This window comes from Cyanistes caeruleus, chromosome 6 (assembly GCF_971803275.1).
Source record: "Cyanistes caeruleus chromosome 6, bCyaCae1.hap1.1, whole genome shotgun sequence".
Classification (NCBI taxonomy): Eukaryota; Metazoa; Chordata; class Aves; order Passeriformes; family Paridae; genus Cyanistes; species Cyanistes caeruleus.
In genome coordinates, this window is record NC_141706.1 from 50252851 (window position 1) to 50279408 (window position 26558).

Below are 26558 nucleotides of genomic sequence, written 5' to 3' on the forward strand. Positions count from 1 at the left end.
CTGAGATGTGGAGGATGCAGACAATCTGCCATCTACTTTGCAACAGATATTACCAAAACCATGGATTACATCAGTGAGAACAACTGCTTCCTTAGCAGGAATCCAGAATGAAAGTGTGAAGGACCATTCCTGAAAAAACATCAAAACTTTTTCATCATTTGTAAGGCTTTTTCAACTTTTAAGAGATGCTGTCATTAATTGCTCTGAATATAACTACTGCTCTTAAACAAGAAGCAAAACATGGCAAAACAAGCAGGCAGTCAGACTGACATTACTTTTATTACTTGAGAGTTCAGACCTTGGTAAGAAAACAAAGTTGTTGAGGTTTCAACACAGTAAGACACATACTGCCAGCCATGATGACTTGTGATTCCTATGGATTTTTTTGAAAAACTGAAGTCCATGAGGATTTGCCTTCAGCTATTTATATTCTTCTGAGAAGAGAGAAGAGGAAGAATATCTATCCTTATAATACCAAAAGACTCCTTCCCCACCCAGCATTCAGTGATTAGCCACCAAACAAAACACCCGGAGTAGATGGTCTGTGATTCACACTGGCCTAAAAAGGACACTGCTCTCTCATTACTGCCCAACTAGATTTGGGATTAGTAAAAGGCTGACACACAATTTGATAATTTCCACTAACCCGAGTGGGAAACAGTCTTGTGGTGACGGGATCCCTTCACAGAGCACTAACAGCAGGTAAGCAATCAAAAAGAGTGTGCTGATATGTTCATCTGGAGTAAAACACATGCCAGGAAATGATGTTTTCTCTTCTTCACACCTCCAAAATCATCTCCCAGATGTACGGTCTGTGCAGGGTTTGAAGGAAGAGTCAGATCTTTTATTATGTGCCAGTTTCGCTTAGTTGGCAGCTGGGGTTAAACCATGACAATTAGAAAGCTGCAGACTTGTTTAATCCAAACACACTAGAATTATATGGAGAGACAAGTTATATAAATGTTGAATTTGGCTTAAAGACTGTATGGGTACAGACAGATCCCTGGCTAAGTAAATATATTTATTTGTGTATACATTGCATTTGTACACTATACACTGTATATATTAAGATCTCTGCCTGTGTCAGAAAGAGCTAAGGAAAAATTATTTTCACAAGATACCATGTTTGAAAAGGTAATGAAGCAAAAAACCTTAATTTGCATTTAACACTGAAAAGTGATTGGCTTGCCCTGGATTCTCATGGGTTGAGAAATACATCCAAGTGAAAATAAAAAATTTTTAAGAAAAAACAAAAAGGGAAAAAGTAGCAGGTTAAAAAAACAGTCTGCTGGTTAACACATTGAATCTAAGTTAAAAGGAAACAGCATTCAGATACTCACTGCTCCCAAACTTGCCTCTATCCCTTCCTCATATTTTCAGTTTTCATGACTTTTATTTTCCCTTTAGCCACCTTCTCACACTTCCACTGAAGGCTGCACAAATAGTGCGAAATATAGTGTTCCCTGCATCTTTTTCTTTAGGGAGCTCTTTTTGCAAATATCTTTCAAATCATGTATGGTGCTATGAGCCATCTTGTCACTCTTTCACTCTGGAAAGATGAAAAGTGAGAGGTCACAGACACATAGAAAATACAGCATAAAACAGGTGAATGTTTGGATGAAAGAAGTGGGAGTTGATTAATTTTAGAGGGCTGTCATAATCCTTCCTCAAAACGTGACCAAAATACTGCCACTGCATTCCCAAAATGTAAAATAAGACACAACCTTCTTTTTTCCCAAAATGCTTTTGTGCTCTGGCAGATGACCTTCAGACGGTATCTGAAGTTTCAGAGACATCAGAAACCCATTGTTTACCAAAAGATAGGAAAAGACTTGGGATATGTGGCCTAAAACACTGTTGGACCCAGGTAAAAATACTTTCACCTCAATTTGACTCATGAGGAAGATTTTCAATGACAACTACACAGAGCAGTAGACCCTCCTCTTGATCAGGAATTGTGCCACAAGGTCCCAGATATAGCCAGTCACCCTCTGGCTCCAGACCTGTTTAACTCTCAGGCCTGTTACTCTCATGAACTTCCCAGGCAGTTGTGTAGCAGGAGTAGGAAAGTCAGAAACCCCTGAACATGAGCAGTCACTCTTAGTTGGAGAGGCTGAGCAATAACCAGCTGAGCAGACAGTAGCCCTAAATGACACTGTCAGATATTCAAAAGAAGAGAGTTTTTGCTTTCACCTGCCATAACTAAGCAGACCTGAGAATGAGAACTGCAGTTTTCCCTGGTATATCATGTGCTGTGTTTAGATACAAAAACACCATTCGTGGTAGCACATAAAGAGAAAATTTAAAAATATACAGCTTGTGGGGAGGGAAAAAAAACCCTAAAAATAAACATGAATATGTTATTTCTAGAAGATGTCTATGGGGTATGGTCAGTTCATCTTCCACTTCATATTGTCTTTGCCTATAAGCAGGTTGGGATGAAGTTGAAAGTTGGCATCTTTTGCTATCTGTCCTGTACAGGAAGAGAAACAGCTGTATAAAATGCAAGAGCAGAGATTAATGGGGGCATTTTCGCTGACCCTTTTTCATTTTCTTTTGTAAGTTATAACAGCTCAGCCGCTTGTGCTTATTACATTGCACTTTGTGATTTAGGGCTTGAGATTCTGTGCTAAGATAAAAGGAGGTTAAGGAATGAAAGGGTAAGGGAACGAAGGAGGGAAGAGGAGTACAAGATGAGAAAATCACGAAACATGAGAAGAGCTATGTCCATTGAAGCAATAAATAAGTCCAAGTTAAGAAGTATTAGGAATAGTTAATCCACGGCATACTTCAGAACAGATGAATAAAACAACAATCTCAATGACACAAATGGCAGCAGTGGTGCAGCCAGTCTATTGGCAGAAAGGAGGCAAAGGGCATTAAATAGCAATGAAGAATAGACAATCAGTAGGCCAGACTGTGCTAAAGCATTTAGCAGCATAAATTATATGGCAGGAAAAAGCAAGCTGAACAAAAAATATTAAAGAATTTTCCACAGAACACCAGAGAAGCAGAGAACATGGGAAGCCAGAGATAAAGTCTCGTCTGTGGCCCTGAAGGACAGAAAAATGGGGTTCTTTCTAGCTAGGGCAGTTGGAATCTGGTTTTTCACCAGTTGCTCAGGCAAAACTACAAACTTGTTCTATTGTGTTACTAGCTGTTTCTAGTTGGAGCTCAGAAGTTTTTCCAGAGCCAGATTATACTCTATGCTGATGAAGATCAGGAAATAGAGTAGAAATAGAATTCCTCAATCTTTCAAACATTGGTGGCTGCCAGGAGCCTTGGATATGTACCTATTTCTTGATTGTTTCTTGAGAATGAATGGCAGCATTGATAACAGGTGATGTATTCTGCTGTTTTGGAAGGAAAATGAGAGAGTGGCAGCTGGGATGTGTGGGTGGGTGATGCTGTAGTTGACAAGGAACCGGTAACCAACAAAAGAGTGGAAAAGAGGAAAAAAAGATTTTGTTACTTAAGGAAGTTAAAGAGAAGATTCCATTTTGTTTGTGATGAGAAGGTTCATATATCATAATCTGTAGTAAGGTACAATAGCTGAAAATTCAAGGTAGACAAACTCAAATGTACAATTAACATTGAAAATAATTAATCATGATGGATTATCTTGTTATGTTTCCAAGCTATATGCTCTTTCTCAGTCAAAATTTCCTGTCTCAATAAAAGCATTTAAAAATCAAGTTAGGCATACTGTAGGAATGCTTCATAGACCCCTTAGATGTTTCCATTGCTAATTTAAAAATATAACACCTATTAAAGATTAGCTTGCTTAATTTCATAGTACTGTGTATATAAAGATATAAAGTATTTCTAGTATTTATAAAATTAAATGAAATTAAAACAACATATGAAAAGTTAAGAAGGCTGGTGAAGTATTTGTCCCTTTTGACCTGGCTTCTGTTTTTTTTATTAAAGCTATTTAATAGTTTGCACACTATCAGAAATTTCAGTTTTGGCGAAAGCAGAAAAATTAATTACAGAGTAATATTAATGTAAACTGAGTTTCAGCAGATTTCTTGTGACCTGATATTATTTCTAGTCTAAAGAATTACCAAGCACTAAATAGTGTTTTGTTCATCTGAGCTCAAGACAACAAAGTTCCTAGGCCTCTGAAACCTGCTTAAATGAAGTAATGATACCACTGTTTATCTGCCTGACTCTCTTCTAAATGCAAAAACAAATGAACAAACCCATCCACATTTGTTTTCATTTTATATAAAACACCATAGTTTCATTGATTCCATTATACCAATGTACCTCAGTTCAGAAGCTGAAATATAAAGTATACACTATTTTATCCTTCTACAGTAACCTTCTGTCTGATAGCCTTCACCTACTCATAAGAAGGATTTCCTTGTGAAGGAAAGGATGCTCATTTGTCCCAATTTATAAATAAAGAACACAGTATTTGAACAGCTCAAAATTAATATTTCCACATTTACTTCCTCAAAGCAGTCTTCTGAAATTTGAGTTCTTTATCTAATTTGTAAAGCACCTTGTAATCCAGTTTTTCCATGTCTTTTAAAATAAGATATAGTAAAGATGATGAGACAGGTACCTAGGAGGAAAAGGACAAGCATAAGCAGTGGTATGATAAGAAAAAATAAAAGGAATATTTAATTAACTAAAAGTAAAACATGATGCATGATAAAACTAAGAAGAAATTAAAATCATCAGTAACAGCCTTTATCCCCTTCTGGCCACCAATCTAGTAATTATCAGCTGATGATTTTACAGAAATTACTTACAATAAGCTCTTTTGAGCTTTAGGCTATGTCAAAGTTAATGTCCAGAGCATAAAGATAGATTAGGAAAAGGTGTGTAGGCTGTTACAGTGTATTACAGATTCTCAATACTGAGATTTATCCTTCCCTGCTGGGGCACATTAGTCTTGCAGACAAATAGTAGTGCTGACTATAAATTAAATGCAGAAACAAAAACATTACCAATATTTCTGGGTTGAAACTGCTAGAAGGGTACAAACACACCTAGTAATTAAAAAAATTAAAAGTAGAAATCAGTTAGCAAGATGTAATGGATGGTCTAGGAGAAGTAAATGAGGAAGAATGCAGACAAGTGCAGAAAGTCGTATAGAGCATTCAAAATGCTAACAGATGACAGACAGTTCAATGCAGATAAATGAAGAGCAATTATGACTTTGATGAGCCTTCGTGACACAAGACTACTCTTTGTTCGAGATAAAATATGAGGACTATGGATGAAAACAGATAAAAAAATGAGAGACATGTCATTGTGCATCATTAATAAGAGATAAGAAACAGAAAGAAAAAGACAAATCAATTCATTTAATGAATCTTAATAGTCCAGTTGTCTATGTCTCTGGATTAGTATGTGCATGCTTCATAAAATATGATCATTTAGAAAAAAACTGAGAAACAAAAGGGAGCTTCTTCACGTTCTGTTAAATACAAGGTGTCTAACTGAGCACTCAACTAGAAAAATATCATCAGTTTCCCTGACTTCTGCTTTTTCATCCATAACTTTTTTAATCAAGATATGTAACTTGAACAATTGGCCAGGTGGTTTATGGATTTTTTGCACATTTCTCTAAAGTGTCAAACAATGGCATGGCCAGAAGTAGAAGGGTGTTGGCACAGCTAGACCAATTATCTGATTCATTGCATCAAAAGTTGTGCAGCCAGTGTGATCTGACTCAGCTGACTCAATAGAGTTTGCCCTGCAACAGTAGGACACATTTTTTGTCCATTTATCTCCAAGTATAGAATTCCAGATTTGTCATAGCAACCAAATAGGTAGAAGCAATTTAATGGTCTGTCTTTTAGTACAGCTACAGAAGAGAGGTTCCCAAAGGATCTACTCACATGTCTCCAAGAACAAATTCCTAGGAAATGATAAATTTAATATCATCCCCTGGAAACCTGAAATAAGCCTAGGTAAGTCAAATAATTCTATCAGAGGATAAGGCAGGTGACAGTAGACGCTGGCCTGAGGCTACAGGCAATGAAGAGTTCACAAGTACCGGCTGCAACACGCTCCTTAGCTCAGGTATCACATGGCACTAACATTATTCAGCATTTCTGGGCAGTTTAAAATATGAAAAAAAAAGGGAGGGGGAATAAAAAAAATCCAATAAATGCAACTTTAGAAGTAACAAAAAGTGAAATAAAACCAGAAGTGTTAATTCCAATCTTTTCTTAGTCACAAAATTGAAAATCATGAGATTCAAAATCTGCATTTCTAAGGGAAATCATGATGGGACTCTATGACATAGTGTAGAATTCTAACCCAATATTCACTAGGAATTCCTTTTTCCAATACCAATAATTATCTTGTTCCCTTACTTTGTTAATGGGTTTGTTGGGGGTTTTTGACTGTTTTCTAGTTTTAGGATTAGCGTTCTTAAAAGTTAGAGACTACTTTTTTTGTACCTTAAAACTAGAGCTGTGACTATTGAGTCATTTGCAGTGGGGAATCAAGCAGCACTGGTTACCTCCCCCAGTTGTTCACTCATCCCTTTCCTCATTTTCCCTCAATAGGAAGAGTTTTTTTAGACTGGCATCATCTCCTGATATTTATCAGTTTACAGCCTAGCAAAAAAAAAAAAAGAGGAAGCTGAAAATTGACCCTAGTCAGTGCTAGCACATATTTTGCTGTCATCTGAAGAGGTTCAAGAATACATCTCAGTAATAACTGCTGCAAAACAATACCTGCAGGAGCACAGCAGAAAGTGCTGATCAATAATTGCCTAAACCTCCTCAGTTTAGATGACTGCAAATGTCTGCATGTCTCAAGCAATAGCCTTACTCTAGAAATTATCTCCAACATATTATCATCAATTATAAGAGAAATAATGAGACAATTGTTCAAAATGGTAACAGTGTATCTCCTCTCTGAGACTGTCCAATCTCATGCACAACAATTAAAAGACTAAGAGAAGAGAAGCACTCATAGGATCTGAAAAGAGCTCAAAACTTTCCTACGTGTAGATGAAATATTCTATCTTTCAAATATGTAACGCAATGGACTATCCAGAAGAGATTGGTAAAACTAAATATTGTCACAGGAAAGAGCTTGAGCTTGTTTGTGAGTTTATGAAATGGCCCTTCAGAGAACTGATATTATGTATTCATTATGTATTACATGTTTTTAAGCCAAGTGTGGTGGCTACTGTCATAAATCCAGACTCCTGGGGATAGCCATGGGAGAGATCAGATCCAACCTTCCCTGGGAATTCCCCTCCTCACTCCTTCTCTTCAACTCTGCCCTGGTGCAGGGACTTTGTGTCACCTTGGGGGTGACCACATGAAGTCACTTCTGGAGGTGTGCATGTCTCCAGTCCTCTCTTCCGGATGGACATTGGACAGGCATGATAGCCTTCTTTCTAGTCTTGTCTGCAGTCCTCTGTGAACCCGGAGCCTGAATCTCTATCCTGGCTGACTATGAATATTAATGAACCCTCTACCAAGCCCCCTTTTTTGTCTGCCCTGTCTCACTTCTGCAAGACTGGCTGAGGGAGCTTCCTTTTTCTGGGATCTCAGTTTCCAGGTCATCCTCCCTTTTCCTTGCTGTTCCCTACACCAAGCCCAGCAATAAGCTAAAAATGATGAGAGTGCTAAGAGTGGCCATAACAGTGTTCAATAGCTCACAATGACCTTTGAGACCTGAGAAATCCAAAGACAATGGCAATAGAAGTAGATAGTTAGCCTATTTTATTCAATAGTGGTTAAGACAAGTTGTGTTTGACAAACGCAAGAAACAAATGCCAAAGATGATCCTATAGTGAAAGCCCAGCTTCTCTGAGCTTGCAGAAATCTGTTTCTCTGATGAACAAATGCTGACGAATATGCATATGCTTCAAAATTAAAAAGAGTGAGCCAAAACCTGAAAACTCTTCTCTCTCTAACTCATCATTTGGACTTACTAAAGTTCACCAGTAAACGATTACGCACTCAAGCTGCTTCATTTTCTCCAGGGAGGATTTCACTCTCTTCTCTAACCCTACCAAAAAGAATAGCTTAACTTCTTAGCATTCTTTTTGCCTGAGGCACAGAAAGCAGAATCATTTTATGATGCAAGAAAAAAAAGTTCAGTTTATCCTGGGGGTATATTCCTGGCTCTTCTTCATAACTACTCCACCTAGGAGTAGTGTGGTATGTTTAACTAAATAATCTTATGGTAGATTTCAAGTGCAATTTGTCACCACCAAGTAAGCAGAATTAACTGAATAAAAAAGTCGTAGTGAACTGAGGAAGGGTCTGTTTGAATTATAAGCAAAGAAGAAGCAGACCTCAATGACTTAGTTATACATTCTGCAAGACAATTAAATATATATGTATACATATGATCCAGGAAAAGAATTTCCCAGTGCTATTATCTTTGCATATAGCTGGGATTTTATATAAAATGGTCGGTACTCTCTCAGAGGTTGAATGCATATAGTATATATAAAAGGCAAAATTGGCCTTTCCTCAGGGGTTGTTCAAGGTCTTGAGAATTGCAAAGACTGCTGAATGGAAAACACAATTCCACAAGAGGAATGGAATTGCCTAACAATGACTCCTAGCTGAATCAAGTCCACCCTAAAATTGCAATCCTGGTGCAATTCTGCCAGTGGGTTTTCTCACCAGAAGCATCCCATCAGCGAAGCAAATTTAGACTTTCCCTGTTCTGCTATACTATGGGAATGAAATAAAAAATTCTACTGGCACTAGGCACCATATTCTTCATAGCATCACTTAGTAAGCAGCCTCATAACTTTTAGCACTGCATTTCTTCTTCAATGTAACGTGTCCCTCATAAATGCACATCCCTTCTCTTTCTCCTAGCAGGCCATGGTTACCTGGATGGGTACCTTCACTGGTTCAGCAGATCTAATCACAGATCCTTGTTCCTCCTGACAACATTTCCCTTAAGTCTAAAAGAGATTATTGAAGTGACATAAAATCTCTTTTACTAAATCCTAAGGAAAATTTTAGGTCTGAACAAAATCTGGTGTCCCAGGTTTTTAAAGAGTTTAAGTTGTTGACTGCTGTGACAACCTTCCTATCCCCCTCAGTCCACAAATCTGTGACGTGGGTGCTTTGCACTGCTAAAGAGCAAGACAAATGGTTTCTCGAGATATTTTCACTGCCTCAAAATCCTCTTGAAGACCTGAAAGCTTACTGCCAATTTATCAGGATGCAAAACAGATACCATCTGCCTAATCTTTTTATTTTTTTCCTTTCCTTTCAGGTAATTGGTCTGTACCATGGTGACACGTTTTTCTGCCCTCTAGTAATAGCCCCTGGAAAGAGGACCTCTTGGTGCACCAGCATCCCAAGAGTATTGCTCATTTATTTCTCAGTTTGGAGGTGTAATCATCTAGCCTCTGCTTCTTGACCCTTCTGGTCAGGGTAATATCTTTATAGGTTTTTCTTTAGGTAATTGAAAGATATTTTCCTTTTCACCTATCCTTTCTACAATATGTTTTAAAATAAATAAACAAAAAAGACTAGAAGACTTTACCACATGATGTTACCATTTTATCAGAATCTAGGACAAAAATCAGTAGAATATAGAAAATTCAATGGAAAACTTGCGTTTTCCATTGTATCCTATTACACATAAGTATCTGGAATTGAAAGAGAGTTAAAAGTTGTCAGATAGAGCTCGAAATATTTTGTAATACTGTGGATCAAAGTTTGCTAAACTTCTACAAAGTGAGGCATGGAAATCAAGCAAATATAAAGCTAAAGCTATGCCATGAGCCTTAGGGTCTATGTTATAAATTTTAGCACTTTTTTTATGTTGTCTCTTTAAATAATATTGAGAGATTTGGATCAGGCTAATCTTTTAAAAATAATGTTCTCCTGTCCAGCTTTTATATATTCTCATAATTCTAATGTTCATTCATGTTTATTGGGCTGAAAGAAAACTGTCTCCTCTTTGATCGTTTAGAGGCACTCTGTCATAATTGTAACTAGCTCCTAGAAAATACAAAAAAAGTTACAGAAATGGACTTGACAAAGACAAAAGTGAAGGAATGATTTGAGCTTGCCAAACCTGTGGATAAGAAAGTACAAATAAATCTGATTTTTTAATCAGTAGGAAATTAGAATGAGTGAGCTCTTGAGCTCCTATGGGAGACTGGGTAGATAGCCTTGTGATCAGAAAGGGATGTTTTCTCTACAGTAGATTGATAGTCTGCCTTCTAGGCTTCTCCACTTAGAATAAAAGAAGAGTGCTGAATGCAGAAGGGGGAAACTTAATGAATGCTGTGTGACTTTCACTGAGGTGTTTTTTATATAGCGAAGCAAGAGTTTGTCTGATAGAAATGCATGGATTATTTTTCCCAGAATCATAAAGATGAAATGACAGAACCAGAGATGGAGGATATTCCTTTATTTTAAAAGCTGGCTATGACAATGAAAAGGATCTTAATGATTACGCTTAGAAAATGTGAAAGGAAAAACTCATGTTGGCTATTTGTATGTTATTCAGAAGGTTTTACTTATGCCTTCCACTCACCATGGTAGGTAGGTAGGTAAGTAGGTAGGTAGGTAGGTAGGTAGGTAGGTCAATCATAAATTATTTTTTCATATATGTGTTGATTTCAGTTTTTCTCATTATTCTATTCTCCTTTGCATTTTCTATACATTAAAAAAAAACAAATAAAACCACTAAGAAACAATGCATAACAATGTTTAATGACTGCTGGACTCTTATGTCATGATTTTAGCCACTTTAATTACCTTAATTTTATCAAATTCAACCAAGTGTTGGTTGGATTGATCTACATTTGTGCAATTGTCATCAGCATGAAACTATGGTAAGAAACATCAATATTCTACAACTGTGTCTACCTGGTTCCTTCCTTTTCTCCTTCCCATTCTCCTCCCCTCCCCCTCCCCCTTCCTTTCTGCCCCTTTCCTTCTCTTTCTATCCCTTTCCTTTTTCTCTTTCCTTCCCCATCCCCTTTTCTTTCCCTTTCCTCCCTCAAAACCTTTTTTAATAAGATGATTTTCCAAAATTTGATGAAGAATATACTTAGTAATTTTTTCCCTTTCTGTTAGCTGCATGAATTTAAGGCCTGAAGTAAAATTTTACATTACTGACAAAAATTGAAATTATTCACTATGATTTAGACCAACCTCCCAGTTACAAAATTATTTTCATTTCCTTTTACCCTCTTTCTTGCAAGCTGCAGAAATCAATCTAACAATATAGCTGGAAGAAAAAAAAAATATTAAAAAGGCACTTTCATTTTTATAACATTTCTTAGTGTTATCCCATCTTACATTTTCTATAAGATAAGTGAGGTTGTATTATGGATCAGTGGACCATCACTCCAGGCTAGCCATCTTGTATGATCAGAGATAATTTAAAGATAATACATTTCTATATTCTCCTTTCAGTTTACAGCTCTTCAACCACGCAAAGCGGTTTGCTAGCAAATAAATAAATAAATCCATCCTTGACACATTTATAGGCTGGTGACGGCGAGGGGGAAAAATTGTTTAAAGTCCAAGAAATCAGACTATTACGTGGGGAGCGGGGAAGAGGGGGAAGGGGTGCGCAGCACTTTAAGCAGAGCGTGTTGGAAGGAGCGGAGGGGGGCCGTGTCCATCCTAGCGCTGTGCTCTGCTGCCACCTTGGCCGCGGCGCGGGACGTGCAGGCGGCCCCGCTCCGCGCCCGCGGAGCTCCGCTGCGCACCTGCGGCTCCTCCTGCCGCCCGCGGGCCCCGCTCACCTCACCTGCTGCCACCGCCTGCACAGGGATACATGCCGTGTCCAAAGGGTCAGGTTTGGGGCAGTTTCGTGGAGGGGAAGGGTTGAGTGTGGCCGGGGGTTCTTCGTTTGAAGAATTTTATTTGCCTGCTGTGCTTAAAATCGGAACTTAGAAATGTGGGTGGGAGGAGAATATTTTCTTTTCCTGTCCCTTTGCTTACTGTAGGATTCTTCTCCTCCCTTGTCCAGCCTTATCTTACACATTTAATGGAGAAAGCGCTGAAATTTCCATTCATACACATCTACCTGCTTCTCCAGCCTTCCTACAGCATGACCGCAGGGGCTCTGGAAGGACCTCCCGGAGCTGCAGCCAGAGGTCGTGTCCCCACTTTACTTTTATTATTATTATTCTTTTTAATTTTTTTAGGGGGGGTTGGGGCAGAGAAGGGTGACAAACGCATCACAATGCACTAAAAATATATAAAAATGAATACTAGGCAATCAATAGAGTTTGTTAATCTTATTTCCCTGTTGTCTTGACATCGGGCTCTGGGCTGGTGGTACACACTTTGGAAAGCTTTCAAGCACTTTATTTCATCTTTGAATTGCACATGGGTTTTTTCAGTTTTAAGGTTTCTTGTGCTTAGGAAGAAACATGTTCTGACAGGCTGGAGTTTGGTGGTGGTAAATATTTCCTTTGAGTACAAAGTGCATATGTGAAAAAGGCTATTTTTTCCTTTCTTTCTTTCTTTCCTGAAAATACGTTTCTTTCTCACTTGCTCCTTTCTCTGTTGTAGTTAATAACCTGTAAAAGAGCTGAATCTCGAGATCTGAGTGAAATGGCACTTTTGGAATTGTGCTTTTAACCACACCTGGCTGGGGAAAGTGCAGAAGCTCTGTCTGTATATGTGCGTATGAGAGGAATTCGTGCCATGCAGATGAGTTTGCTGACTCGGTGACAGAGAGGGACCACAGGTGAGTCCCCAGCGATCTGCTTTGCCAAGAGGATTTTTCCAGCCCCTAATCACAGAAAAGCCCTCCATCTGCTCCCTGGAGTTGGCGGTTCTCATCTGTTTCAAGTGAAAATAGCCAAGAATAGAAAACGGCACGTAATAAAGCATCTCCAGCCAAGCAGCCGCCTTGTCCCGCGTGCCCCTCAAAGCAGCATTCCCTCTGCTGGGGTCTCGGTCTCCGGGCGAGAGAAAGAGCTGCGAAGGGTTAAGCCACTGACTTGCTTGCTAGGCAAAGTTTGAGGAAGAATATGTCTGAGGCTGGATACGCTGCAGCCCCGCGTTTGAAATCTGTCACCCTGACTTAGGAGCGCGGCATCTCTGGTTGCCGGCGGTGAGTGATGATGATGGCACGGCGATAAGATCGCTCGGCGGCGGTGCCCGGGGCCGCCGGGGAACCGAAGACAGGAAATTGCCAGGCGTTCAGCCGCTTCAGCGGGGTGTGCTTCAGTGTCATCCGTGGGTGTCAGGGTCAAACGACCGCCTGGAGAGCACTTTGGGAAGATAATTTCTTTCCTCCTTTCCTTGAGAGCAACCTTGGGTGTTGGTGACCAGTGGCAGCTATGGAAAACAGAGCCCTCGGTGGTGATCCCTAAAGCAGTACCATGCTGGAGCCCAGCTGTTCTGCCACTTTCTCCCCTTTCAACCTGCCGGACCCGGTGGGCTTTGGGTGACCTACAGAGAAGGAACCCCTTTCCGCAGGAGCAGGTAACGCCTGATTAAGTCACTTTCTGAATTGACACGATCTTTATTTGACCAAAAAAGGTGTCCTGAGTACCATTCACTGATTTGAAGAATAGTCTGGTTGAGGGTCCAGGGACAGGGAGAGAGACAGGGATAATTCCTTCTAATCCCTCTGAGACTGCGGAACAGGGCAACTGCCTGCAGCCTTGCAGAAGTTTTTAACATTCCCACTTTCCTCCCTGATTAGGGGCACAGAGGGCAAAAATACCTGCGATCGACAATGGCCAGCTCTGCCTTCTGTGCTGACGCCAGGCTGCTAATATCGGGGACGTGGAAAACAGAGGGACAGGTGGAGTAAACATGAGAAAGAGAGGGTCTTTTTCGCCAGCTAGAAAATGCACTAGCTGTCCATCAGCTTCATGAAGCATATATAAATCGTGCTCAAATAAGAGCTCTGAAAAGTATGCAGACGCAAAGAAATAAATAAAGAAAGAAAGATCTTAAAAAGTCAAAAAATACCTAGAACATTAGCCTTTGTACTCTAAGGGGCTCCTGATCCTTTCATCCCTCGGGACCAGCTGGCAGCTGCGAGCAGAGCCTACAGAGCAGCCCGTGCTCCGGGGCGGGGATGCAGGCTCTGGCCGCGGGACTGACCGGTGTCACACCCTCTTCTTCCCGGCCGCCTGGGACCCGCGGAGGGCCCCGGGCTGCCTCCCCTCCATCCTGGGGCGAGAAGCAGGGAGGGAAGCGGGTTCTCGTCCTTATCTCCCTTCCTCTTGCTGAGACCCCCGAGAAACGCTGGCTACCTGCGCTCCCTGGCCGTGCTCGCTCCCCACCCCCATCACTCCTCGTAGGAGGGCACAAGTCCTCTTCCTCCCCCGAGCGAGCGGGCGGCGAGGCTCCGGGCTGGCCAGCCGGACTCTCCGGAGCCCCTCGGAGGCCGGGAGGAGGGTGGAGGGCAGGGCGAGTGCGGGGGCAGGAGCAGGAGCTGCGGCTGGGCTGGCCGGGGCTCCTCGCTACGGCTCCACTGAGCCTTTGAAGCCGGGAGTGGTTTAGCCCCCCCAAGCGAAGGGCGAAGGAGGCGCGGAGCTAATAGCGAGTAATTCAGCTTTTGAGGTACGGCCGAGCAAATAGAAGGCACTGAGCAGCCAGGGGTGAGGGGCAAGCCAACTCCGAGGCATTTCGGTTCCTTTTTCTGTTTCCTGGCCACATGGCATTGATCAGCTCCCTCTCCTCCGTCCCTCCTCAGCCCGTTTCTTAAAGTAACTCGCAGCAAAAGCTGCGCTGTGCGTTTTCATTACTAATGTAGGAGTTTGAGGCAAATTCTCTTGGCACACCCCACATCCGACCGTGACGGCTGTATCGTATCGCTCAAGTGCTTCTCGGTATTAAATAGCTTTGTCTTTAAGTGGACTTGCCAGGACGAGGCAGAAGGCTGCTGGGGAGCTGGACGGCGGGGGAAGGGTTACTCCGAAACAAGCGCAGACAGCCCGGCATGCACACACACACACACACAGACAGACACACAGACACACAGACACACAGACACACACACACACTCTCATATGCACTGAGTGTACAGGAGAAATAGGAGGGTGGGGGGTGGAGTGGGTGTTGTTCCCGCTTTAGGGCAAAAGGCGGTTTCTCCAGAGGTTTTCAAGTCTTTATGACTGATGATGAAAACCAGACAGAATACTGGAGGAGGTCCGACTCTTCCCTGAGGGTCGGAGATTCTTTTATTCTGTGTTGTATTTGTTGAATACTGGTACTGCGTATCTAAAAGTTCGCAAGGGAGGAAGGAGAGCAAAAGAAGGGGGTGGGGGAGGCGGGCTTGGCGGCGGCTGCACATGAAATATCGCCATGTTGGTGGAGAGCACGGCTGTAATTATTGCTAGCGAGGGCATCTCCCAGAAGCGCCGCTCGGGGAGTTGTTCAGCTCCCTTGCCGGCCTCCCTCCCGATCCGCTCCGACCCGCCCGGAGCAGCGGTGCCGGGGCAGTCCCGCCGCCAAGGACGGCGATACCCGCACCTTCCTCTTCCTCAGCGCCGGCCCGGCGGGCTCAGCGTGAGGCAGGGCGGGGATCGGGCTCTGCGCAGCCCCTGCATCCCCCCGGCAGCGCCGCCCGCCCGCTTCCCATCGCTGAAAAAGGGGGAGAGGGCGAGCCCAAGCCGATAGAGCTCGCTAAATTGTCCTCAGCAAGCTAGGGGTTAAAAGCAGCCGGGGGAGACGGGGGGGACGGGGAGGGAAATAAGGAAAGAAGAAAAAGAGAAAATCTAGCCCGACTTTGCCTCTTGGAAAGCTTTAGGTTGCAGCCCTGCCTTCCAAGCATTCTTTAAACTAGAAATGTGGGAGGGACTCCAGGAGAGAGAGAGATGGCTATCAACTGAATTCATTACTGTAAACATCTCCCTGGGGTGTCAGGCAGGGAGGAAAAAAAGGCACGACTTACATTAGCAGGGAATAGTGAGATGTGAGGCATCATTACTGCTAAGATCAGCCTGCAATCCCGGCTGGAGGCAGGCGCAGGACTTGCAGAGAGCCAGACACACACACACACACACACACTCACACGTATACTCACATACATGTGTCCGATGCCTTCTCCGACTTACGAGGGTCCTGAGTCGCCGTGCCTGCTCCTCATGTGATCCTTTCATCATTTCCAGAGGACAGAAAAAGACAAAAAAAAAAAAAAAGCAAACAACCAAAAAAAAAAAAAAAATCAACCCAGAAAGAAAGAAACCCCAAGACCGAGCGTAGCCGCGGTCCCCTCTCGTTTATATTTTTACCGGAGAAGGAGGAACGGCGGGGGAAAGAGAGAGCGAAGCGAGGAGAGAAAGTGCGTTGGGAATGCCAGAGCCGCGGGCTGCGCGCCGGAGGAGGAGGTGGCGGAGCAGGGGGTAGGACGATGCCGCCGCCTCGTAAGGGCGGAGGAAGGCGCGGGAGGCGCGGGGGTCGCTCGGAGCGGCGGCGGCCGGCGGGGAACGGGCCCGCGGGGCCGGCCGGGAGCGGCGCCGGGCGGAGGGCGGCGGCGGCCACCACCCAGGAGCGGCGGCGGCAAAGTTTTGGTGTGGGGGGCCAGAGGCGCGGAGGGGGATTACGATCGGTGCCGGCGAGGGATTCCCAGACACCGCCAGGTACAGTTGGGATTTCATTTCTCACTCTTTTCCTTTCTGGTAATTCTAGCCCCGGGCCATTTAAAGCCGCGGTGCCCTTTGCCTTCTCCCGGATGGCAAAGTTGAGGAGCCGGGCTCAGGCTGTGTCAGAAACACCGCCTTCGCCGCGTTAGAGCCCCGTGTCGGGCTCACGCCAGTGGGGATTTATGAATGGCCATGGCAAGTGCTAGAGGGTGGCCGGGCGAGCGAGGCTCCGGAGCGGGACTCGGGGCTGGCAGGGAGCTCCCGGCTCCCGCTGGCGTTTCACCGCCAGCCGGGAGGGTGCCGAGCCTGGCCCCCAGCCCGTGGGGAGGGCAGAGCCGAGACTTACCCCTGCGGCAGGGACACGGGCAGAGAGCCCGTGCTGCTCACACGGCGGCTCTGCTTGGGAGGTGGCTCGGGGAAACGGGACCTTTGGAGGTGAGCCTTGCTCGGAAGAGGGAGTGGGCTTAGCTCGGCTCTGGCGAGTGCTCAGGAATCTACGGGGAGAGTCGGGAGCTGCGCCCGGCAGGAGGATCCGTCAGATCCCCATCAGCAGCTCCGGAGCGGGGCTGGCGGTGAGTGGGTGGGGGCGAGGTGAAGAGAATCCGATCAAGACTTAGGAACACAAAGGAGCCGCTCGGAGACCTGGCGGGGATCTGACAAAATAAGAATAAATACTTGGGGGGGGGGGGGCTGGGTGCTTGGGGATGGTGTGTGAACAAAAATAGCAGATCGCGAAAGGAAGTCAAGTAGCTGAAAAGACTGCTCTTGAATATGGTATTAAACCCCATAAAAAAGATAAATAAACAATCAACAAAGTTAAGAGAGTAAGATTCTCCACCTTCTTTTCAGAGTGGGAAGCAGTCAACAGGAGCTTTTAATTAATTTTAATGGAGGAAATCTGTTTTAAGGCTTACAATAAGCTAATAAATCCAAAGCACAAATCCGTGTAAATTCCTGCACTGTGTGTGGAAGGTACTGATTATACTTCTCCAGATACTGCTTTTTGCAATGCAGCCTTCAGCCAAATAGAAGGGGAGAGGTTCCTTAGATGAGGAGCAGGAAACCATACTAAAAGCAAGTCAGACCTCTCCTCTCTACCTCCCTCTCCCTCTCTGATTCATTCCCTCCCCCCCCTTCCCCCGAAAGTCAGGGTGTGTGTTAAAGAGAGGTTTATTTACTGTAACTAACTTTACAGTGCTTGCAGTGAAATTAAGCCAGTTTAGAGCTTGAGATTGATCAGTGCTTGGGTTTAATGAACCAAACTAACCATGCAAAACCCTCCACAAATTTCCATGGACTTAATTCCTTGCATCATTCACTGACATGGTCTTTATCCAAAGAAAGACCTTTATATATCTGTAGTTTAAGACAAAGATAATGAATTGATTTTCAATATATGTATTTTTGGAAGGAGAAAAATTCATCCTGGCATTTTTTTTCAAAACTCTTAAAAGGTACTGTACCTATATCTCTACCCACCCTTCTTTCCTTTCTTTGAAAGTGATGATGTATGCAATGTTATCACTGAGACATAAACTTTGCATAATGAAAAAGATCTAAACATTGCATAATAAAAAAAGACATAACAGATGTGATTTTAAAGTCATTATTTCTATGTGACAAAAGTGATGTTAGAATGCTAGTGTTGGTCTTGTTTCTGAAAATAATGTGAGGTGAGATTTCAAGAAGCTATTTCAATGGTTGTTCTGTGTCCTGATATGGTAGCGAGGCAGTTAAGAGAGTTCAGGCCTGGAGTACTGTAGGTAAAACAAGTCAGAGCACTGTGCAAATAGAGTGTCTATAAAACTACCTGTGACTAGAACAGTCATTTCCAAAGTCCAAGGCTTTAGCAAGAAGTGGTGCTGGAATGCACCCAGGTTTCTTAAGAGTCGCTCCTCACGCACAAGTACACCCTATATTTTGTATAAGGTGATGTTATCTGTGTTTGGCTTGGGGAAGTCTGGATCTAATTTGAGCCACTGTTACAAGCCACATTTATATCCTGGCTTGCTGGAGAGTTTGATTTAGGATGTAGACATATCTCCTTTGCGCAACCCTACACCCTTCCAGTTGGAATCTGCATTACATAGGCTATGCTTTCCTTCAAGAATCGAGAATGTGCTTGCATTCAACTGCTTAAAATAGCAGTATCTAAAATGTGGGATGTCATTAGGGCTGACTTCCCTACCCTTCCCGCAGCAGAGAAGGAGAGACATAGTTTTAACAAGTGAAGAAAACAAAAAGGAGTTGAAACAAGTACAACTGTGAGGCTTTTCCGGCATTGAACTGTCTATTTAAAGGACTAGAAAGAAGGCACACTTAAGATAATACTTTCTTCAGGAAGGTGAGAGCTTTGTTTTTTAATCATTTCTGTTACCTCTTTAATCTCAAAAAGAGTTCATTTTTGTCTAGGATACTTTCATGTAACTTTCAGGCTTTCACTAGGCAGATTCAAATCCAGTCCATTAGTGACCTCTATCTGTGAAAAGGGTGTAGTCAATGGTGTTTTTTCCCTTCACCACAGTGGATTGGAAACACAGGCTATAGATTGTTTTAGTCTTTTATACCTGCAAATCACCTAGTTTATTAGGTTATCTGTCTCATTGCAAGCAATATGATTTTCTAGTGTTTTAAGCAGGAAAACAAAACTGAACTCCAGTTCCAAACATGAAAGTCCTTTCAATGTTTCAGCTATTCCAGTGATAATATGATAAATATTTGCAAAAATTAGAAAAATAAGTAACCAGTGCTATTGAACATCAGTAAGAAAGGAACTGCATTTATATTTGTCTGATGTTATAATGCTTACTCTAAAGCAGGCTAAACCTGTGTGCAATTTTATTGCCCCTTAGTGCTTACATAATTGAAACTTGAGAGAAACACTCAGATCAGATATTCTATGAGTAGAGTTTATAGTAGCAGGGTGTTTTAAAAATGTAAAAAAACAAAATAAATAAAAAAATCCGGTGCTGTCTATATTAGGAATACATGTCAGAGATCAAGGGAAAAAGGGTCTTTATAAAACAGATGGACTCTTTTAGGGGATTATTAAACCCAGCTTTCCAATACTAATTTGTCTCTTGTTTATATCCACAACTATAGTCCATATTTTAGTTAGTGATTGTAAATGGCAGTTAAGGACTTGATCAGCAAAATCTTTGAGTAGATGAATACCACTGTTTGACATTTCTCAGATTGTAGTTGATTACCTCAGCGCTTGGTAATGTGATGTTTTTAGGTGTTTCCTTCCCTCCCCCTTGGGCAGTCTTTTTAGGAGTCTTTCTGCAAACCTTTTTATTTATTTCCTCAAGAAACCAAAAGAGTTGGAACTTGCCCTAAAGGTATAAAAATCGGTTTTTATTTTATTTTTTTAAACAAATATTTGTATTTTTTTTCTCTTACTAAAAAAAAAAAAAAGTAGAAAAGAATAATATAATAGAATAAGTTGTTATTTTTTGTAAGGAACACTAATTTAATATACACTGAAGATATGAGCTTCAGTTTCCCTACAGCTATGTGTAACCCACACCTTTCAAGTTACTGACTTCTTTTACAGAAAAACAACCACAAAAAGATCATCATTAAAATGATGACATGTTTTATTCATTTATTTTAAACAAACCTAAACCTTAATCTGTCAATGATACTCAGGAAAGAAGTGTTTGAAATAAAAGCTCTACTCTGTTTAACAAATTATATTCTAATCACATCAAACAATATGCCCCAGGAATACTACAATTTAATCTGATATTTTCAGCCACGGGTGAAAGGTGTTGGGACCTTCTTATACCTTTCCTTTTTTATTAATTGATGATTTTCCGAGTTAACAGGTTGCTTGTTTGATTTTTTTCTGTCTTTGATTCCTTCTTTTGATGTGGCCCCTTGAACTGCATCAAAATTAAATACTAGCATGACTTAAAACAAATCCATCATGGTCTATTCAGCATTCCTGAAAACTTCATGATGCAGAGCAAGGTCTGTAAAGTTTCCCTTCTCAAAAGAAACAACTCTACCTAGAAACAGTCTTCTTTATATTTTACTTCAAGATATGACTATTTTATTAGGTTTAGGTTTTTTTTGGTAAACCTTTTATAGCCAAGTTTAATGCAAGGATGTATTTAAAAAGGCATATGACACTGAAAATTGTTTATCATTCAAAGGTACTGTCTTTGAAATTGCTAAGTCCTTTCAGGAAAAAACCTAAATCTTTTGATATACAGGATCAGATCATCGCCAGATTTGGTCGTGAAAAGTGATGGCTTTACTTTGGCCTCAGGTGAGAGGTGCCCTGCTTCCAACAGGCCCTGGTCAGTGCTTTGTAGGATCTGCCTCTTACTAAGCAGAATATTAGATGTCACAGATGATATTCTGGTCTGGCCTTCAAGTCAACAGGCAATTTTCATAACTCTTAAACACCAGCTAACTATTCACAATATAAGTTATCATTGTAATTCGATGCAACGGTTTTGGATTAAAGACTGCAGTCAAAACATTTTGAAGTAAAATAATCTGTAGATTACTGTGATGGTCTGCACTGTGTTTTCAGAAATCCTGGCCCAGGCAGAGACATACCTTGAGCCACAGAATTCAGTACTTATTTCCCTTTATCATCATTCATTTTTGAATATATCACAGTGAAAAAGTTTGGAGGAGGTGACAGAAGTTCTTTTTGGACAAAGTTCTTTATAGTGTCAAAGTTGTCATTGGTAATCTAATTATCTTAAAAATTTCATATAGATATCAAGCTGGTTCCTTCTAGATGTCTAAATTAAACTAAAACAATTCCAAAAATTCTCTTCAGTCAAAATTTTCATGTTTCTTTAAATGTCTGAGATCTTGTGGGAACATTACAAGCAAAAGATTTTTAAATTCCATATCTGATTTATAAGACATTCATTGTCATGTACATCTGTGTTCAGGAAGGCCTGGGCAGGCTAATGCTACACACTTCTCTTGTGGTAAATACTGTGAACTATATGGAAGTACTACATGACCTCTTGAGATCAGGGATGGTGAGATCTCTGGATGAAAAGCCTCAACAGCACCTCCTGAAAACAGAAATCAGTGCACTGCAGTGTTACTCCCAGTTCTCACTGGCAGCCTTTGTCATTCCTTCACAAAACCAACAGGTCAAATTAAACTAAAGAGCAGAGCTTTTTCTGACAGTACCTGCAGTGCTGCACTAGCAAGCACTACCTGGCCAAGCTGTTCCCCAGGAGTTCTCCAAGGGACACCATCTCTGGAAGGGTTGTCTGCATGGGAAAGTGCTCCAGCAGCACCTCCTGGGAGTGCTGGGGGAATGATGTGATGCTCAGGCACAGTCTTCCCTCTTCACAGGCTGCAGAGGACCAGAACATGGTCAAACTGCAGTCACAGGGTCATCAGCTGCAGACCTGTAGGTTCAGGGTACAAATATTTCTTTCTCTTAAGATTTCCTGTATGTTTTCCCTATAGAGGAAAAAGATGACCTTTACAATGTCATTGGAAGCTAACACCAAAAAACCATTTCAATCAATATCATTCTCAAAGAACATGAGAATTAATATGCAGTTTTGAAAAGGAAAAGTAGGTTATATATATGTACATGCACATATATACAGTTTTTGTATGTGTTACATATATAGGTGGCTGTGACTTTCTCATCATAGAGGTCTCTCCCTCAGACCCTTCAAAGTGTATATAATTAAAATTACTTCAAAATCAATTTTGTTGGTGAGCTTCAAATCAAATTAAACAGTAAGAAAAAAGGTGTACTTTTTCTCCAGTGTGTTGGAAATTTCTATACAGGGTAAAAAAGCTGCTCCCAAGAGATGTTGCTCCTGAGGTCAATGGAAAGAGTCTGTAGCAAACTCACCTGTGCTTATGAAATACAGCTTCACAGCTGAAGAACTGCATTTAAAATTATTGTACTTGATTTCAGACTCAATCCTTCTCTCTTTCACTGGCAAGTTAATTTCACAGACACTCTTCTCATTATTAGGTATTACTCATGTGAGTAATGATTTAAATACCCAAAGTGATGTCATTTAGCTGTAATTGAAGATGATACAACCCCAACAGCATGTCTCTGGTTATCCTAATGTATATATGCTTTTAATAGCAGCTTCTTCACACATGTACAGGAAAACAAGCTATGTAGGTAAAAGTAATTTAATTTACTAGAATTGGGTCTTTACTAGGATTGTAGCAGTGTATGTGTTTGTCACAGGCACAAAGCCTATACTTCTGTAAAAACTGTAGACAAGACATCGTGTGTGCATATCATTTAATGAATTATGGTTTCAGTAAGTGAAGAAGTTTCAGTGAGCCTGTTTCATGCCTTAAACACTAACTGAAACCATGTCAGATGTCTCTAAATGAAGGAGTATTTGTTAGCAGTACCTTATAATTTCATTTGTGATCTAGGAAGTTTTTCCTAGGTGGTGCTTCTTGTGTCATTGAGAGATTTGCATCCAACTAAATGTACCCTATTTAACAGTCTTGTCCGTCTGGTTTTGCAGGCCATCTCACTGGATCATCTAGGTTTAGCCTTATTCTTATCTTTAACCACTTAGCTTTGGAGTTAGTCACAAATGCTCCAAGACTACACATTATTTCTTAAGCTATATCAGTTTATAACTTGCTCTTAAGTTTCATCATTTGTTATGTAAAATAAAAAAAGCAAATGAAAAAAAACCCAACCAAACAAAAAAACCCAAAACCAATAAAAGCCAAAACATTCTGATACCTGAATTGATGTTATCTTAGATCTGGTGATTGTAGGACTCCAATTAAATATATTACTGTTCTATATTCATATTGCATCATCTTGTACAGATCCATTACTGCAAGCCCCCACCTTATTCATTGGAGAAGAGAAAGTGGAGACAGAAAAGACAGGAAAGACTAACCAGCAGCTCACACTTTTCTCTCTAATATGCTCACAGCATTTTCTTCCTTAATTTAAACTTTTTCAATATTTTATCATTTAACTGTCCCCTGAAAATTTATTTCCAAAACCAAATAAGTAAACTAAGCAAATAAAACATGCTATTATCCACCCTGATAAATTTCTCCTTCTTTAAAACAGATTTAGTTTTCTAAGAACAAATTTTCTCGCACTGAAGATGGGTATACAGTGAGGGACTGTTAAAATTTAACAGAACCTGATCACATACAGACAGTGATTCTCTCTATATTGCTAAATCCTGTGTATCAAATTGGTATATGCCTAACAGTGATTTTTGAAATAGCTCGTTCTGGCCCTGTGCCATGCTGCTCAGTGAAGAGCTGCCTCTTGAACAGTTCAACAGTAAATTGCAAAATGCAGTTTGCCAGTAGAAGTCTTTTTTTATTATTATTTGAGAAATTACTTTCACTGTAACAAAACTAACTTCAAAACCTTATTGTTTATCAGTAGTGCAGCAGAATTACAGTCTTCACTCATGGAGAGAAGTGTCTACTATTATAGCTGTGGAAATACTTAGGAAAGAAAGAAGCATAATGGACACCTCTCATTCTTTTAAGAATGTGCCCTTTGAATGCCACAGACACAGCCGAGTCCCTTATAATTGCCTAGAGATGCCTAAACATCTGTGGCAGAGCATGACAGTAATGTTACTCTAGTTCCTTTATCCATGTCGAACCCTATAAAAATCTCCTTTTTAAAATCTTTTTTATTCATGTGGTATTATGTATTTAAAATTATAAACATGGAACTGCATGCATTTGGGGACACACACACACACAACACAGAAAAAAAAACCAACAAAAAAGATATATTCAAGAGAATTAGAGTAACAAAAGATCATTTAATAAAATCTGCTTCCTCCTGAAGCTTAGTTAACATCTTCCTTTTTTATTATTTGACTAGGTAGTGGGGCAAAGACTGATACTGCAGAACTTTGAAATGTAAACTGTTAATATGAGTTTTTCTAGCTTGTTTGGTTTTCTACTGTAGTACTTTCCCTCCACAGCTAATACAGGACAGTTTTCACAAGTATTACTCCATTCAATACAGTCTTAAGAAAAATGTTGAAATTTGATTTAATTTTAAATTCTTGATGCAGGGTTCTGTATCCCTTCTTGTGTGATAACTTAGAACCTTAGTTTTTAGTTATGTATAATTCCAGTTAAATTCTCTCATAGAAAACCAAATAACAATTAAAAAAAACAACCAAAACCCACTAAAACAAACCCAAAAGCAAAATCAAAGGGCTCTCAAGCCCACAGTTCAGGAGCTGTGGAAATCTCAGAGCTAACAAGATGGTTGTTTTCTGTTTCACACTGGATAATTTTATCAGTATCTATTTAACTTTATATTTAGTACCACATACAGGTTTGTCTGTTATCACAGAAGTCAAGCGCTGAGCTCTGTTCTCAGATCAGCACAGTGGATCTTTATAAATCTGGAATAAATGAGATGTTAGAGTTGCTGCCAGCAGCTCTGGCAACAGAACTGTTGATCTGCCCAGATTCTCTTTCCTGCAAAAATGTCTTATCAGCAGATCCACACATCCTACATGGTGTGACTGTGGATTTACAGATAAGAGGACAGAACGACTGAAAGTGGATGGATGGCATGATCATAAATAGGTCATGAGTTACCAAGTGTGGAGCTTGATCCTGAGTACCAGGAGAGGCAATTATAAATTTCAGAGCTCTTCAAAGGATAAGGAGGTCTCTAGGTACAAGAGTTTTAACTCTTCACCCTTCATTTGTCCAAAACTGAAAGTACATAAATCAGCCCGTATGAGCCGGGATGACTCTGAAATTCATAACCACTCATGTCGGTGACATTGATGGAAACTCTATTGAATCAAATGCATAGATATTCTAATTATGAATCAGTAATAATACTGTAAAGTACATAAATACATAAGTACATAAAGTACATAAATCAGCCCGTATGAGCCGGGATGACTCTGAAATTCATAACCACTCATGTCGGTGACATTGATGGAAACTCTATTGAATCAAATGCATAGATATTCTAATTATGAACCTCTGATATTCAGAACTTCCCTTAGGCCATCAATATCTCACATGCAATCATATTTTACAAGCTGCTGAGTGACTGTCTGGTTATGCATGTGCTGACCCAGAGAAGGCATCCTCTAGTACAGCCAGCCAGCTGCAGAAAGATGATCCTTGCTGAGCACTGGGAGAATAAACACTTCTAAATTTCAGATAGCATCAGTGTCGGTTCGCAGGCTGCTTAAGTCTTGTGAAAAAACACTTGGCAATCTTGGGAAGGGGTGTTTAAATATAGCACTGTATATTGTCTTGTGTTGATTGATAGCCAATGCTTGTCGAAAGGCAATCTTTTTAACTCTTTCAGTGCCATGCTAAAAGATTATCTCCTGTTTAATACAATAAGAAATAAAAAAAAGATCTGGAGCCTTGCTATGAAATTTACATTCCCACTGTCTGGGTTACTTTAATTGACATGTGTTTGTATTCTGGTAGCAGCATTCTATTCTCCTATTTCTCTCTTTCACTGTCTCTACTTTTTAAATACATACGACAGCATAGGCTGAATCAGAATTTTTAGTTAGCTCTTCAGCTAAGAAGGATCTTTAAGCTGGAGTTCATCCTCTTATGTCTGTCATGTCAGGTGCATTGAGGACAAGTATCCTAAAGATACTATCAAAACTGAAATAATAATGCTCACAGGAGCTTTTATTTTCATTTAAATATTTCTCATATAATTTTTGAAAGTTGAGTATTGAAGTCTTGTGCCAAGGAAAGATAAAAGCTTGAAAGGGAAAGTAACTATAAAGTAGCTGAAAAATAGTATGGAAGTGAGTAATCAAAATTGTCCAGACCAAATGAAGTCCAGAGATAAGTTTATGTGCAACATAATCAGAATTTTTTAGTGCCCACAGTTTTAGCCACCTAAGGTGTTATTCATCTGAGAAGAAAATGACTGCCATGAGAGGGAGAAGCAGGACTGTGCACCTTCTAGGACAAGCTAAGATGGGACAAAAGGATCTGTTGCATTCCCCTAATTGTTTCTGTGGTGGGCATAGCATATTTGAAT

The 26558-nt window shown here is 40.8% G+C and overlaps 1 protein-coding gene and 1 long non-coding RNA gene across 10 annotated transcripts in view; one reads left to right on the plus strand and one right to left on the minus strand.

Annotated features, from left to right (window-relative positions):
- Positions 1–254: 254 nt before the first annotated feature.
- On the minus strand, positions 255–16272 carry LOC147652678 (uncharacterized). Of its 2 annotated transcripts, none has more exons than XR_015287692.1 (3): positions 15983–16272; positions 10504–10625; positions 255–4573 (listed from the first exon to the last, which is right to left on the minus strand). It is a non-coding gene; the product is annotated as an uncharacterized LOC147652678 (long non-coding RNA). The 2 variants fall into 2 exon arrangements; XR_015287693.1 differs by having other exon boundaries at positions 15979–16119.
- The window catches only part of FLRT2 (fibronectin leucine rich transmembrane protein 2), a 58862-nt gene continuing 44296 nt past the window's right edge, over positions 11993–26558 (plus strand). Inside the window, exons 1-2 of one of the 8 annotated variants that reach the window (XM_023927737.2) lie at positions 11993–12079; positions 12501–13421. The gene's annotated coding sequence lies outside the window, so the exon portion shown is untranslated. Of the gene's footprint in view, positions 12080–12500; positions 13422–15662; positions 16298–16389; positions 17110–26558 lie in introns of those variants that run through there. The other 7 variants (XM_086891986.1, XM_086891989.1, XM_086891985.1 and 4 more) reach the window with 7 other exon arrangements.